We start from the raw sequence: 14,584 nt of genomic DNA on the forward strand, positions 1-14,584 counted from the left end.
TCAAGTGAAAAATGCAGTATTTTTGCATGGGGTGATTCTCACCTCAAAAAAAAAACCAACCCAAAAAACAGTTGTACAAGAGCCCTCACCTTCACATTGACACCTATATAGGTTCCTCTATCTGGGGAGCAGAGCATCAAAGTACTCAAGGGAAGCAATTGTCAATCTTTGAGAATAAAATTCTGTCCACAACCCTCCTTCTGGCTCTCTTTCACCTAAAAATGGGGCAAGCTGATCCTCGGGCAGACCTCATCACAGGGATGGAAAGATGCTTTTGAGCATCAGTCAGTAGCATCTGGGTTAACAGAAGCTTCCTACATCAAAGTAACCACCAGCAGAGTAATGCAAAGTTTGGAAGATTCAGAGCAAAGCACAAGAAAAATGAAGAGAAAAACAGATCTTTAGTGGAGCTTTTCCTTTTTCCCTATTTTGATTTGTTCTTTTTTCTGGTTGTTTTAATTTGAATTAAGTTGGCTTTACTTTTTTTTTTTGCCTTTCAACTCCAGTTTGTTCTTTTAAAATGGATGCAGTCCATCACAAGGGCTTGGTAAAAGAGTGCCGTCAGAATGCCTGCTGCTCCCATTCAGCTGATGAATAAATTATAAGTGCATTACAATGCTATTTCAGCTGTGATTCCAGGGTCTGAGGAGTGTGATGACTGTGACCTTATGCTTGCCAGGCAGTGGTTTGAATTTCCAAGGGTTTGTGTACCTGGCTGTTCAGGTGACCTTACACCTTCCATTCTGGGCTCAGTGTGCAGAATATCTGAGCGTTTTCAAGCTGCCAGCTACAGGGACAGTCCTCCAGCTGCCATGGGGTGGTGGCATGTGCTGTGGTCCTCAGAGACTCATGATCTCACAGAATCATAGAAAATGCTTGGAAGGGACCCATCAGAATTTTGTTGAAGCCTGAAGTGACTGTTACCCCCCTCCAAAGTAGCAATCTGTGGAACATAATTCTTTATTGATGGGGCCGTGACTGGGATATCCATATTGTTCAGTCCCAGGAGCAGTTTCTGTATTTGGAGATGGAATTTCAGGTTCTTCTTGTAGCACAAGACATCCCATCTCCCATCCCATCTGTGGCTGAGATAGCATGGATGCCAGCATCACTGGGGTAAGGTAGCGGGGGATGTACTCTGGGAGAGGCATCAGCCTAGGCCAACATCCTCAGTGTTTCACCTTCATCTTGCCTGCAGGGTCAGCTCTGCAGGACTGTCCATCCCTTGAGAGTGGATAACCATCAAGCAGGGACTAACAGCTGTCCCCATTTCTGGGGATGAGCCATCTGTGTTAGCCAGGCACTGGCAGTAGAGTGAAGAAGCTGGAGCCCACAGAGCAGCTGCCTGATGGATCCACCAGACCCTGCTTTTACTCTCAGAGCAGACAGCTCCTTGTACTTGGGCAGAAGCCATGGTGAGGAACAGCATTTTGCAGAAGGTGAGAGGGAGGAAGAAGCTTTCTGGTCTCACATCATTCCTGACTTGGGGACACCAACACTATGTTCGGTGTTGAATGGCACAATATCAGCTGCTATCAGCTGAGCTTACTATGTTCTCATTCACTGCCATACCTTGAGTGGTCTCCGTGGGCTGGACTCCAGCAGCTATGCATTCACCTTCTGCCAGTAACTCTAAAATGCAGAACCAGCAAGGGGTAGGTGAAGAGGCCCAGCCCAGGTCCTGCCTGAGGCCTTGAAAACTGACCACAAGATGAATTTCCATTAGGAAACAGAGAGGGCCAAGTGTTGAGTTGGACTTTGCTTTGCTGAGGCTGAATTTGGCCTTTTCATGACCCTTCCCACAATAAATATGAACAGATCCAGAGGAAGGAAACCAAACTGCAGCATAAGTACCAAGCCCAAGGCATGGGCAGCGGGCTTGGGTGGCTGAATAGCAGAGAGAATCCCTTGGGTGAAAAGATCCAGAGAGGGTTTGGGGTAGGGGATCCTCCACCTCCAGCTTCTTAAAAATGAGATGGTCCTCTGAAAAACTGCTTGTAGGGCTTGTGTGGCAGTGTCTCACTCTTCTGTGTGCGCTGGTAGGCTGTGAGCTCTGGAAACCACACTGTGGTGGGTGTGAAGCAGAATTGGGCAGGGGAACAGCCTTGCAACGGTCCTGAAAATGGCTCTGTGCACTCATATGTGAAGAGGGAGAGGCTGAACTTTACTGCAGGAGCCTGAATCACCAGGAGGATAATTAATGCAAATTTCACAGACAGGTGAACAAGTCTGGAGAAGCTTTCCTGCCTGGCCTGAGCGTGCTGAGAGTTCCTGTCATCTCCACTGTGGGGCTTGCTGTCCTGTGGAAATTTGGAAAGAGCTTCTATGGGGTCTTAAAAAAAAAAAAAATAGAAAACCACTGAGCTCACAAGGCTGAAACCCTCCAGTGCTGTCCATGTTGGAGAGCAGTGCTCACACACTCTCCTGGAGAAGAGAGGGATGGGAGCCCGCAGGGACTGTTGAGAGGTTTGATCATCTTCCTCTTGGCTCTACCAGCTCCTCTGCACTCCTGTCCCCTCCAGCCATCCCTTGCTGGTTCCCCCTGCTCCATCACCACCTTGCTGCAGACCTTGGGGCATCTCCAGTTATAGTCCTGTCTTGTTTTTGTGACTGAGGCTGGAGGGCTCAGATCTGCAAGAGGGTCCCTGGGGCACATGGACAGGGCAGAGCATGGCTGTGCCCTGCAGGTGCTGTCCCTCAATGCTTTGTTGTGCCAACATCTCAATCCCCATCTGCAGCTGCCTGCAGGGCCACGTAAATCTCCTCCAGACTTGTTTACTTGCTGTGAGATTTCCATTAATTACCCTCATGCTTCTCCATCCTGCAGGAAACCAGTTGGCCACACCAACCTGAAGCTCTCAATCCACGGTAGGTCTGGCACATCCCATTTCCTTGTCCCATCTATCACATCTCAGATCTTCTGCCTGACCTGTAGGATGGGTTGTTCCCCTCTTCCAACCTTCAGCTGCCAGTTCAAGGGCAGGAAGGGTGCAAAAAGAGCCAACAGCCACGTTTGTGTCTGGATGCACATCAAGGCCAGTCCATTCTGCAGAATTCCCATTTTAAAAGTGGAGAAGGCTCTCATGCTGTCCCAAACTATAAGCTGTAGTTTTTATCTCAAATGGGTTTGTTTTTCCTACATGTGGACATTTCAAGGGTCTAGAAGAGTAGGAGAGAGGGAGTTTAAGAGCCAAGACAAGTCTTTGCATTTGGACCCTTGTTTACACAGTGTTTTAAATTAATATGCTTTTCTTCTTGTGTTTGACACTCACGGATGCTTCAGGGGAGGCTTTTGGCTGGGTGAGCTGGCTGCAGTCTGGTCCTGTGTGTCTGCATCCCCTTATCTCCAAGATAATCAAAGGCTCTTTCTTTGCTCTTCCCTTGGGGAAGTTAAAAAAAACCATGAACATACTTGCTAGTGGTCAGGAAGAATGAAAAAAGGGCAAGTTTTAGCTATTTCTACCTTCATGCTGCCCCTTCGATGTGAGAGCCAGGTAAAGCAGAAAAGCCCTGTGGGGTGGAGGCCTGAAAACATCTCCCTCCATAGGAAAAATGTATAGAGCAGGGACTGGGGGAGGAAGCAGTAAGGACTTTCCAAGGAGTGAATTCTTCTCTCTGCAAACAAGCAGCCAACATTCCATGAAGGCCACAAAACTTAGATAAAAGCCTTTCTCCACCTCAAGCATGTTTTTCTCTCAGCATCCATTTTTAATGTATTTATCTCTTTTTTTTTTCTTTAAGTGCAGCACTGGTGGGCATTGCCAGGACACTCAGATCCTTTCCTAAGCATCAGAACATGTGCTGAGCTTCAGAAATGCAGAGTTTTTCCCTAGAGTGAGACATATTTTCATTTACCTGAACGCTTGTGAGCAAAAGAAATTAGAAGGGAGGGTTTGCAAACAGCATGCCTAGCTTGTCCTAAAACAGTATAAAGCTGCTTCTTCCAGAGCAATTTTCAATGCCATAGGGCATTTTTCTGTAGCATTTTTTCATACACGTGAAAATACTGTCCCATTGACCCTACTGCCCTCCCCTCCCTTTTGTTTACAGCCACCCACATACTGACTTTCACATATACATGAAATATATATACATATATGATTCTTTCACATCTACTTGCTGTCTAAAAACCTGCAAAAGCTGTCAAAAGATCTGATAACAGGGCACAATCAAATTATCCTGCTGTTACTCCACATATCCTGATGACTAATAAATAATAAAAGCCATTTGAGTAATATTTTATCTGGGACTCTTGGAAAACAGGAGCCTGTGAGAATCCTGGCTGTTCTTAATCATGGAGGTATTTCCAAAAGCTTGGTAAAGCAGGAGAAAATGAAAGGCTTCTTACTTATTAAATCATGGAATCAGAATGGCTTGGGTTGAGAGGGACCTTTAAAGGTCGTCTGGTTCCAACCCCTGGACGTGAGCTGGGACATCTTCAACTAGAACAGGTTGCTCAGAATTTGTCCAACCTGCTATTGATGTTTCCAGGGATGGGGCATCCACCACCTCTCTGACAGGTTGTAGTGGTTTAAGCCCAGACAGCAGCAAGCCCCAGGGAACCACTGTCTCTGGTGGGACTGGAGAGAGAATTGGAAGGGCAAAAGTGAGAAAACCTGTGGCTTGAGATAAAGACAGTTTAATAGGAAAAGCACAAGCCACGCATGCAAGCAAAGCAAAATGAGGAATTAATCCACTGCTTCCCATGGGCAGGCAGGTGTTCAGCCATCTCCAGGAGAGCAGGGTTCCATCACACGTAATGGTTACTTGGGAAGACAAATGCCATCACTCCAAATGTTTCCCTACCTCCCTCTTCCCCACACTTTATATACTGAGCATGATTTCATATGGTCTGGAATACCACTTTGGTCAGTTGGGGTCACCTGTCTCGGCTGTGTCTCCTCCCAGCCTCCTGTGCACCCCCAGTCTCCTCGCCAGCGTGGCCATATGAGAAGCAGAAAAGGCTTTGGCTCTTTGTTACTGCTCAGCAACAACAAAAACATGTCTGTGTTATCAACATGTGTTCAGCACAAACTCAAAACACAGCCCCATGCGAGGAAAACCAACTATGAAGAAAATTAACTCTACCCCAGCCAAAACCAGCACACAAGTCTGTGCTTTTATTATACCAGGGACCCCAGAGCTGGATGCAGTGCTCCAGGTGGGTCTCAGCAGAGCGGAGCAGAGGGGCAGAATCCCCTCCCTCCCCTGCTGCCCACGGGGCTCTGGGTGCAGCCCAGGACACGTTTGGCTCTCTGGGCTGTGAGTGCCATGGCCGGGGCATGTCCAGCCTCTCACCCACAGCACCCCCAAGTCCTTCTGGGCAGGGCTGCTCTGGGCCTGTTCATCCCACGAACCAGGTGTAGCCCTAGCACTGGCTGTTGTTGAACCTCATGAGATTCTCATGGGCCCACTCCTTGAGCTTGCCCAGGTCCCTCTGGATGGCATCCCATTCCTACCTGTGTTTCATGGTCATCAGTTTGGCAATGGGGCCATTTGAGTCGTATTTCATTGGCATTGGAGGGGGTTGCTGAGCAAGACCCCAGGCTTTGAGGCTCTCTGTCAGCACTGACACCGGTTGCACCAGAGATGCTTTGCACACAGAGAGAAGGATGACAATGCTTTGCAGAGCTTTGGTGTACAGGGTACAGTGTACAGCCACCCAATAGAAAATACTAGTATGGGGGTAATGGAAGGCTTGAAGACTTGGAGGCTATTTTGGGGCCAGTGAATTTGCCTTTTATATAGACACAGATGAAAGAACAGCCCAGAAGATTGAAAAGTGCTCCTGTCAGTTGGGTTGACATTGAATTCTGTTCCTTCCAGGGCATTCGTCATACAGGTCTCAGACTGTGAAGACCATGAAGATATTGCACAAGCTTTCAGAGTCCAACCTTGCAGCTGGGTCTGCGTCAGCTGGGATGAGCTGTCCCTGCTTGGGGTATGTATTGCTTTGAATATTTTCCCCTTTTATCTCATTTTCCTGTGTCACAGGAACGAAAAAGGAAATTTGGAAATCCTCACTGCCAGGTCATGGTTTCCCTCTGCCCTCACTTTATCTCATGACCTTCAGGCTTGGTTTCTTGGCTTGAGAGCCAGCAGCTGCTGCTCTATCAAGGCACTGCACTCAGTGATTCCCCAGACACTGCCTTATCTGCTGGGTCCTGCTTGCACAGGTCCTGATAGGCACTATCTTCTGTCCCCACCTGCTGGGGGCCATGTGTCCCGTCTCCCCTGAACCTCCAGGACATGCTTTGCACAGCACAGCAGTGAGATCTTGGGGCAGATTCACACAGGTAGATAGCAAACTTGTCATGGCCAACACCAAGTTTCAGTGCTGGGTGCTTCTCTGTTGTGGAGTCTAGAAATAGCCCACAAGGACCCATCTATCCCAGAACTTCTCTTCATGCAAGTCCACCCTTGGAAGGGTATAAGGACAAATGATACTTCCCCAGAATATTTCCTCAACCTCCAGTATTTTTTTGTGACTCAGACTCCCTGAGTCACAAGTGTCCTTGTACATAATAGCCTTCAGTAAATTTTTCTCCCATTAATTTGTTCAGTTATTTTTGAAGGCAGATAAATTTTAAGCATTTGCAACATCCTGTGTCAAACAGCTGCCCAATCTAATGACCTGTTTGCGTGCAGAATCATTTCCTTGGGCTTGTTGTAATACTGCCACCTGATAGCTTTTTTGATGCCCTCATCCTCACAGTGCAGAAGATGATAAATGATCCTATTCTATCCAATCACACTCTGCCCCTTGTAACTTTGCAGGCTGTACTATAACCTTTCCTGTGTTGTCTTTGTTACAGAAGATTCCCAGCCTGCACAGCTGTTCCTCCTATGGACACAAAGACCTTACAGTGCTACGATCATCTGAAAATTGTTTCCCTTTTGTCTCCATTCCTTTCACAAAAAGCTCCATTAGTCTTGGCTATAACTCTACAGATTGTTTAAAAACAAACAAAAGGGAAATTCCCCAAAGTGAGATGCCCACCATCTGCCAGGTGACTTTAAATTGTTCCATGCCCATACTTTCTTCCCTGGATGTTGCTGCTGTCCTCAGACTGCAAGACCTGCTTCCTGTGGGATCTGTCTCTTTGTGTTTCCTCCCACACCAGGTAGAGGGGAGGCAAAGGAAACCCCAAATGACAGTAGAGTCATTCACCTCCAGCATAAAACTTGGGTACAATAACCAGCCTGTGTCAGGAGAGAGGCTCATCTCCCAGGGGGCAAGGAAGCCTTTTGCCCATGGCTTAGTAACACACAGCAGGGCAGGATGGGGTATCAGAATGAGAATGTTCAGCTGGGAGACATGCCTGTCATCCCTGGGTTTTGGGACTTTTGGATCCACCTGAATGTTAGATAGCACAAAGCCTTCAGCTCTCTGTGCAGCCTTCAGCACCCCCAGGAGGCATGTGGCCTCATGCCATGTTCCCCTGACTCATCTTGGGGCGTGTCTCTCCATGGTGTCTAAGCCAGGTCAGGTGACTCCTACTCTTTGAGGCCAAACCAGGCTAAAGGTCAGCAAAGATTTGCCCAGATTCCTCAAAGCTGATGCCCAGTTTTTATTTTGGTGGAAGAACCCTCATGCAGACCTCAAAAGTGTTTTGACCTGAGCAGATGACAGCTCTGGCTCACAGAGCAGCCTTGCAGGGGCTGTAGGGGCCAGGAAAGAGGGGTTCATCCTAGACCAAAGCCAGAGTGCTTCTCCTTTCCAGCCCAAAAGCACACTGTGGGGTGAGGCCACATGCTGGGGACTCATCTCTGTGCAAAAAGAAGATTCAACACCCACAGGGTAAGTCTTTTGCAAGGTGTTCCTGGAGCGGCAGAGCTTTGAAGCTGGTAGCACCATCTTAGGTGGAGCCTTGAGTGGCTGGTAATGTGGTTCAGAGTGCCTCACGATTTTCCTCCCCATGGTGGAAGACTTTGGTCTTTCTTCTCCTCCCAGCTGAGCCACCAAATTCCACAAAACAGCTCTGAAACACCTGCATATGGAGGTGAGGCAGCCCCTGTGGGCTGAAAATCACTAACTAGGAGGGATGTGGCAGAGACACAGTCAACACTGTTGCTTAATCTCTGTTTTCATGAGAAGCAAAAGCAAAAGGGAGAACTGTGATGGAATTTCCTGAATGCCCTTCCTGATTTCCTGAATTTGTACTCCAGCAAAACCTTCCACTGCCTTGCCTCTGTTCCCCATCAGGTGAATGAGGATGTGACATACCTGTCTTGAAGAGTCATTGGAATGGGGGGGTTGGACCAAAGAATAAAAAAGGCCAGAGCTGTTAAATCTGAGCCAGGTGTGCTTGAATATTTCAATTAATCAAGTCATCATCATCATCATCATCATCATTGTCACCACCATAACCTCTGCTGATGTTGTCTCAGCAATATGCAAGTTGGGTTTGGATGAAAGGCGGGGAGGGCACTCACATTGCCAGGTGATTTGGCACTCAGAGGTCTAAGCTATAAATAAATAAAACTCACATTTACATGGTCCTGGCTCTCTCCACTGCCTGTTGTCTCAGGAGCTGCCCTGGAGACTGAATTTTTTTCTGTTGTGGTTGGGAAACAGAGCACTATTCTACTGCAGAGAGATTGCTGAGGGCTGCTTTGGTGGGACAGGCAAGGCAAACCACTCATCCCTGATAAAACATGACATGACTGCAAGAGAAAAGGGGGCAGAGCCTTTCCTTTCCTTCAGTGTCTCCGATGCAATTTTTAGAGACTGCAGGTTGTTTTTTACTACCAGAAAAAAAAAAAAGAAAAGGGTTTCTCCTCCTTGTTGCTATGTGTAAAGCCAAGCCGGCAACAGACAGGAAATAAGGTAAATGTGCTTTCTTGCCTGTTGCATAAAGCAAACAAAGTGACCAGAGAATAGAAACAAGGTACACAGAACAATCTATGCAAAAGGCAAATTAGTAATTTAAGAGGAGGTAAAACACTGCTGGTACATTTCAAAGCATCTCAGCTTCCCATTAGTTCTTTCTGTGTAACTCAGATCACCACAGTTTTGAGATCAAGCTGCCAGAGACTGACTTTGGACAGACAAAATCAGTGTCTTCCTCTCTGCCCCAACATACACGTATGGATTGGTTATGCCTTTCTTTTTTTTTTTTCTTTTTTTTTTTTTTCCCATCAGAAAGGGTGTCTAACACACCATCCCAGCATTTGACCCACCCAGGAAGGCTGTAGCTGTTGTACCATCCTGTGAACCTCGGCATTGCTCTTGTAAAGCCCTGAACTTGCTGCTTCTTCTGGTGCGGGAGGATGCAAAGTACTTTCTATATCCCAATGCAGATGGCTGAGACTTAATGAACCAGGTGAGACTTAGCAAACAATCATCCATCCAAGAAAGGAGTGATGATTGAGGCTCATTTTAATCAATGCAACACTGTTTTACCTGGGTGGTCCCTGAGCACCGGGAGGGACCTGAGTATCCCTCTGACTCCATCCCACAGGCCTTGGACCTTATATTTTTTGGCTGCCAGGAATGTGCTGGGTGTCTGCCTGAACCCTAGGGTGAAGCCCTCGAGGTTTTGTTTAAAACCTCAATGACTACAAACACCTACTTTTCCCTATCCCTTTGCCCTGATGAAGTCCCCCACCTCTTGGCCACTGTGAAGATTGCTCAGTGGCTACGTGTTTCTACGATATGGCCATACTTGGGATGGACAGTCAAACATTATGGGAGCATGTCATTAACCCGTGTAGCAGGTTATTTTTGGGAGCTACAAATGACTCTGTCATGTGTTAACACTTGAGAATTTGAAACACTTGAAAATATTTCAGAAACCAAAGGGAGGAACTATTTAATCCTACAATGAAATACAGATTTACTGGAGTGGGACAGACCCCCTTCTCCGCAGAAGAAGCAAGAAAGTCCATCAAATCTTGGTGAAACTACCTGGCAGTGAGAAGTGCCATGTTGAGGTGCTATGACTGGGATGAGGTTTTGGGATACTCGGGAAAAAAAACCATGGGGTGGCCAGAGAGAATTAGGGGATGGATGAAAAAGTCTTGGGGGGGGAGCTCTGAGCAGGAGCTGGCTTTGCCTGCAGACACCTGCAGCTGATGCCAAGCTACAGGGTTGGGCCAAGGTTTTTGCTACAAGTTGAGCTCTCCCCAGCTGCCAGGGGAGCGAAGCACTTCCACAGCAGCGGTGTTTTCGGGAAGACCCCAGGAGGGGACAAGGTGGTGCGGGAGTTAAGCGGACAGAGCACAAGTCGGGATCAATGTGACCGCTAAACCTGCTCGGCAGCCGCATCGACCGCAGCCCCTTCCTGGCAGCTGCGCGTGATGCCGGCAGCATTCCTGAGGCTGGAGCCGAGGGAGCAGGGGGTGTGTGTACACAGGTGTGCGTGCGGGGGTGCATTCGTGCGCTTTGAGCTGTGCGCTGGAGGGCGTCACCGCCGTCGTCGGCTGAGGGCTGGAGGTGCTCAGGTGTTGCTCCCAGGAAAGACAGCATCGAGCGTGTGGTTCCGCATGCCCCCAGTGGTCCTTCTCCCAGCTCAGACGGTTCCAAAGCTGGAAGGATGTGCAGGAGGATGCCAGGCTGTAATCTAGCATCCCATTTGCGAACATCTTTGGCGGGCCAAAGGGGTTTCTGTCCCTTGAAAAGGAAACGAACCAAGAATCACATCTGAAAATCACCCCAAGGCTTTTCATTTTGCCAAGAGTAAAGAGACAGCGGGAAGCAGCAATCTCTTTATTCTTCTGAAACTCTTGCTTTAGAGACACCAGCAATCACTGAGAGTGGTTCAACATCACCCCCAACCTTCCCTGCGTCCCAGGGTATAAAGGACAGCCCTGCTCCATCAGCACGGGTGAGCCAAGTGAGAAACAGATGGAAACAGAAATAACCCACTGTGGAGAGAAAAAACTCATCCCAGCCTGCTGATCCCACCAGTGCTGTTGTCTCATGGGAGATATTTGAGCTTGTCACCAGCTTGTTGCAGTGTGGGGCAGCAGGCTGTCTCCTCACGTGTGAGTTCCATTTACTTGGAGCGAAGGGATAGGGTGTGGGTTTTGCTTTCAGGCTGGTCATGAACTTTCTGCAGCTTGGGGTTAAATGTGTAGAACACAACATCAGAAATTTGGATGACTGGGACATCTAAGTGATGGTAGCCGGGGCCTGTGTCATGGCTCCTGCAGTGTGAGGTACATGTTTTAAAGGAAGCATGCGTCGCTGTTGCGCGCAGGGACGGTGAAAAATGACACAGATTCAGGTGAGAGAAGATATGGTCGAAGGCCAACCTTTTAATGCCAAAACCCCATCTTTTCATTGCATGGATCGCAAAAGAGTAATTACATGATTGGCCCATCAGTCAACCACCTACCAAGGTGATAGGCCAAGAGGTATAACCACCCATTTCAAAGTATTATTCTCAGTAAAACCAAAACATTCCACGATGTTCTCACAACAGCCCTGCAGGTGCAAATGTTTACCAGACAGCAAACGGGCAGACAGCTAGCTTGTGTGAGAACAGAGACTTTCACATGAGACAGTTAGAAGTGGAGAATTTTTTCTCTGCTAGCCTCCTCAGCATCTACAAGTATGTAAACTATTTTGTGGAGTTTTGCCATTTACAAGATGCCATTGTTGAATTTTGATGGCAGTGTCTGGATAGCAAGTGTTGGAGTGGGATTTTCCCAGAGGTGCACTGATGCCAGGTTGCCATCTGTCTGTGCCTCTTAGGAAAGCTGGAGCTCCAGAAGGTTGTGCTGAGAAGATGCTGGTACACAGTTTGGGGATGCTCACCATTGTTGAAAACCCACCCAGGAATGGCTTCACCTGAGTCGGAAAGTCCCAGATTTCTGGGGGCAGAGTCAGGGGAACATTCCTCCAATGCTCCAGGTGTTCCTGGGGAGCAAGGATGAAACAACAAGAAGCAGGAGCTCAGCAGTGGCTCTTTGGGCAAGGCGGGATAGGAGGAGGTGCATGATGCCTGCAAGGGCAGGCACATGGTGTGGAATGCAGTAATATTGTTTTTTTATTAATATTACTACTATTAGCATTGTAGGATTGGGTGTAATTAATGACTCACTATGTGCTGAAATACTTTGTTAAATAACCTGTTCTGGGACAAGCATCAGTGGTCCTGTTCCTCACTGCAGAGCTGGCTGGGCTGCCCTGGGGTGACACATCCAGGAGCTGACCTGTCCTGTTCCCCCAGTCCCCTAAACTCCCCCTGGTGCCTCCAGAACAGACCCATAACTCTTTCTTCCACACCAGTTGGGCATTACAAGAACAGGAGGGATGCTGAGGGATTTGCACAATGGACACCCCAGCAACCCACCCTGGACCTGCCCCTGAGTGAGTCCCTCCTCCCCTGCTGCTCTCAGGCAACACGAGGATGTGTCCTTGGGGAGAGGGATGACCAAACTGGTTTGCCCAGCCTTCCTAAAAATCCTGCACAGGGCTGTAATTACCCTCACCTTAAAAAAGAGAGGAGCCTGACATTGCAGGTATGGCCATGGCACCCGCAGGTGTCTGCAAGGAATCACTGGGGGAGTGGAGCAGAGCTGAGTGTGGCAGTCCTGGCCCTGTCAGGAAGGGGGAAGAACAGGAGCTCCTCCAGCAAAGAAACTGGATTTTTTTTGGGAACAGGGAGGATAAATACCTCCAAAGTTAGGAGCTTATTCTTACTTGGTGGAGTCACTGAGGCTACACTCAGGAATTACTTGCAAAACTGGGCAGGAGTTAAATATCCACACTAACTGGAAGTCAGTTTTGGAAGCAACTTTGGAATGCAGGGGAGTGTGTGCACGGATGCAGACGGATGAAGGGGGTTTGTCTACCCAGCTCACGGTTCAGGGTTAAGCCTGAGCGATCTGACCTAGGCCACTGAGATAGAGGAAAAAGTGAATTGGAGGTTATTATCACCAAAAATCCTTTCCTGGGATGCTCTGGAGAGGGTTGGGGAAGTTGCTGCTGATGGCTAGGATCCAGAAAGGCTGTGATGCAGCAGCCACGCAGGAGCTGCTATGAGCAGTAATGGGGACCAGAAGCCTCATGGCATACCTACAGCCACCACCTGCATCCCTGCCACAAGTGCTTGTGTGAGGGACATGCTCCCCAAATATTTGGCTCTCCAGACACTCTCCTTGGAAAGCAGGAACCAAATGCCCACCTGCAGGAGTCCTGGTAGCCTAGTTGACACAAGGCTGAGACCCCACTTCCAGATTTCACTGCGTGGAAGTCATTAAATATGAGGGAGGGATGTGAGGCTTGAGGGGCTCTTGGCAAGGATGCTGGTGGCCACCCCAGCCAAGCGGCAGGTCAGGTGCCAGCCTTTTTTGGGAACAGAAACCATGTGTTGAGCAGGAGCTTGGCACCTTGATTCCCCAGGCAGAGATACTGCAGTGTGTGGAAATGAGCTCTGCAGCTTGGCAGGACACAGCATTACTCTGCTTTCCCTGGCAGAGAGATGGGCGAGAGCCTGCCCTGCTCTGAGGCATGTCAGACACAGGAAGGACCTGCAGGGCAGAGTATCAGGTGCAAACATGCTCTGAACACAGCTTGTTTCCCACCCCCTGCCTCCAACAGAGCTTAACTTTTACCCCAAACCTGCTTGTTTTTCCCCCAACAGGCTACGAGCAGTGGCGTGATCTGGCTTAGGGGCCCTATGTGGGGGACAGATCTCAGCTTCACTGAGTTCTCTGAACTCCCACGTTTACCTTCAGGATGGATACGTGATCTACGCTATGTCTTAACATGCCTACACATTTGCTTTTGAAGAGATTCTGCTTGTAGTGTTCTCACAGCGCAGGAAAAAAGCTGAACTAAGTGTGGCCAGGGTTCAGGGAGAATTTGGATCTGGTGTGTAGATGACAGGGATGTTATGCTGCAGCAGTCTCTCTGGAGAAGGACGGTCCCACTGGAGACACAGCATCCCTGTTTCACGGTAGGGTGTAGAGAAGTGAATTAACTGACTACAGTTATGCAAAAGCCATCCAAAGAGCCAAAAAGAGAATTAAAATTACCTGGGTCCCAGATCTGTGTCCTCCTGTACAGGGACACACACGGGGTGGTCTTTTAAGTGCCCTGACAACCAAATCTAATCGGACCTGGTGTTCAGAGTTGCTTCTGCAACAAAGGGGATATTCCTCCCACTCCAGTAATCTGCACGTAGGGTGCCACAGGCTCCTGGTGTCCTTCCCAGTCCCTGCGGAAGCTGGCCAGGAGGATGCTGGCTCACGGTGCCCGCTCCTCCCGGCCAGAAGGGTTTTCCTGGCTCCCGGTGTCCGTTCCCGCCGGCCAGGCCGGCTCAGGCTCTCGGCCGGCCACGTTCAGAATGTCCACCCTGATTAAGCATCAGGTACTACAACCGGGCTCTGCGGCGCGCAGGCGGCCCCACGCTCGCCCGCCTGACGGCGAAAGTCCGTCACACGGCCCCAGGAGCCGCAGCTTTGGGGTGAAAGGCGGTGATTTCGGCAACCCCGCGGCCCACGCAGCCTGCCACCGGCGCCGCCATTGCAGCGGAAGCAGAGCGGCGCGGCGGACACGCCCCCGTGGGCGGGACGCGGGCGGCGGGGCCAATGGGAAGCGCCGCGCTGCCGCGCGCGGCCAATAGGGAGC

General features: G+C 49.2%; 2 long non-coding RNA genes across 2 annotated transcripts; one reads left to right on the forward strand and one right to left on the reverse strand.

Moving 5' to 3' along the window:
- Positions 1-7,547: 7,547 nt before the first annotated feature.
- On the forward strand, positions 7,548-11,779 carry LOC116438505. Its single transcript, XR_004237783.1, has 3 exons — positions 7,548-7,801; positions 9,146-9,326; positions 11,702-11,779. It is a non-coding gene; the product is annotated as an uncharacterized LOC116438505 (long non-coding RNA).
- Positions 11,243-14,491, reverse strand: LOC116438504. The gene is made up of 2 exons (XR_004237782.1): positions 13,990-14,491; positions 11,243-13,900 (listed from the first exon to the last, which is right to left on the reverse strand). It is a non-coding gene; the product is annotated as an uncharacterized LOC116438504 (long non-coding RNA).
- Positions 14,492-14,584: the final 93 nt, after the last annotated feature.

Source organism: Corvus moneduloides, chromosome Z, assembly GCF_009650955.1.
Source record: "Corvus moneduloides isolate bCorMon1 chromosome Z, bCorMon1.pri, whole genome shotgun sequence".
NCBI lineage: Eukaryota > Metazoa > Chordata > Aves > Passeriformes > Corvidae > Corvus > Corvus moneduloides.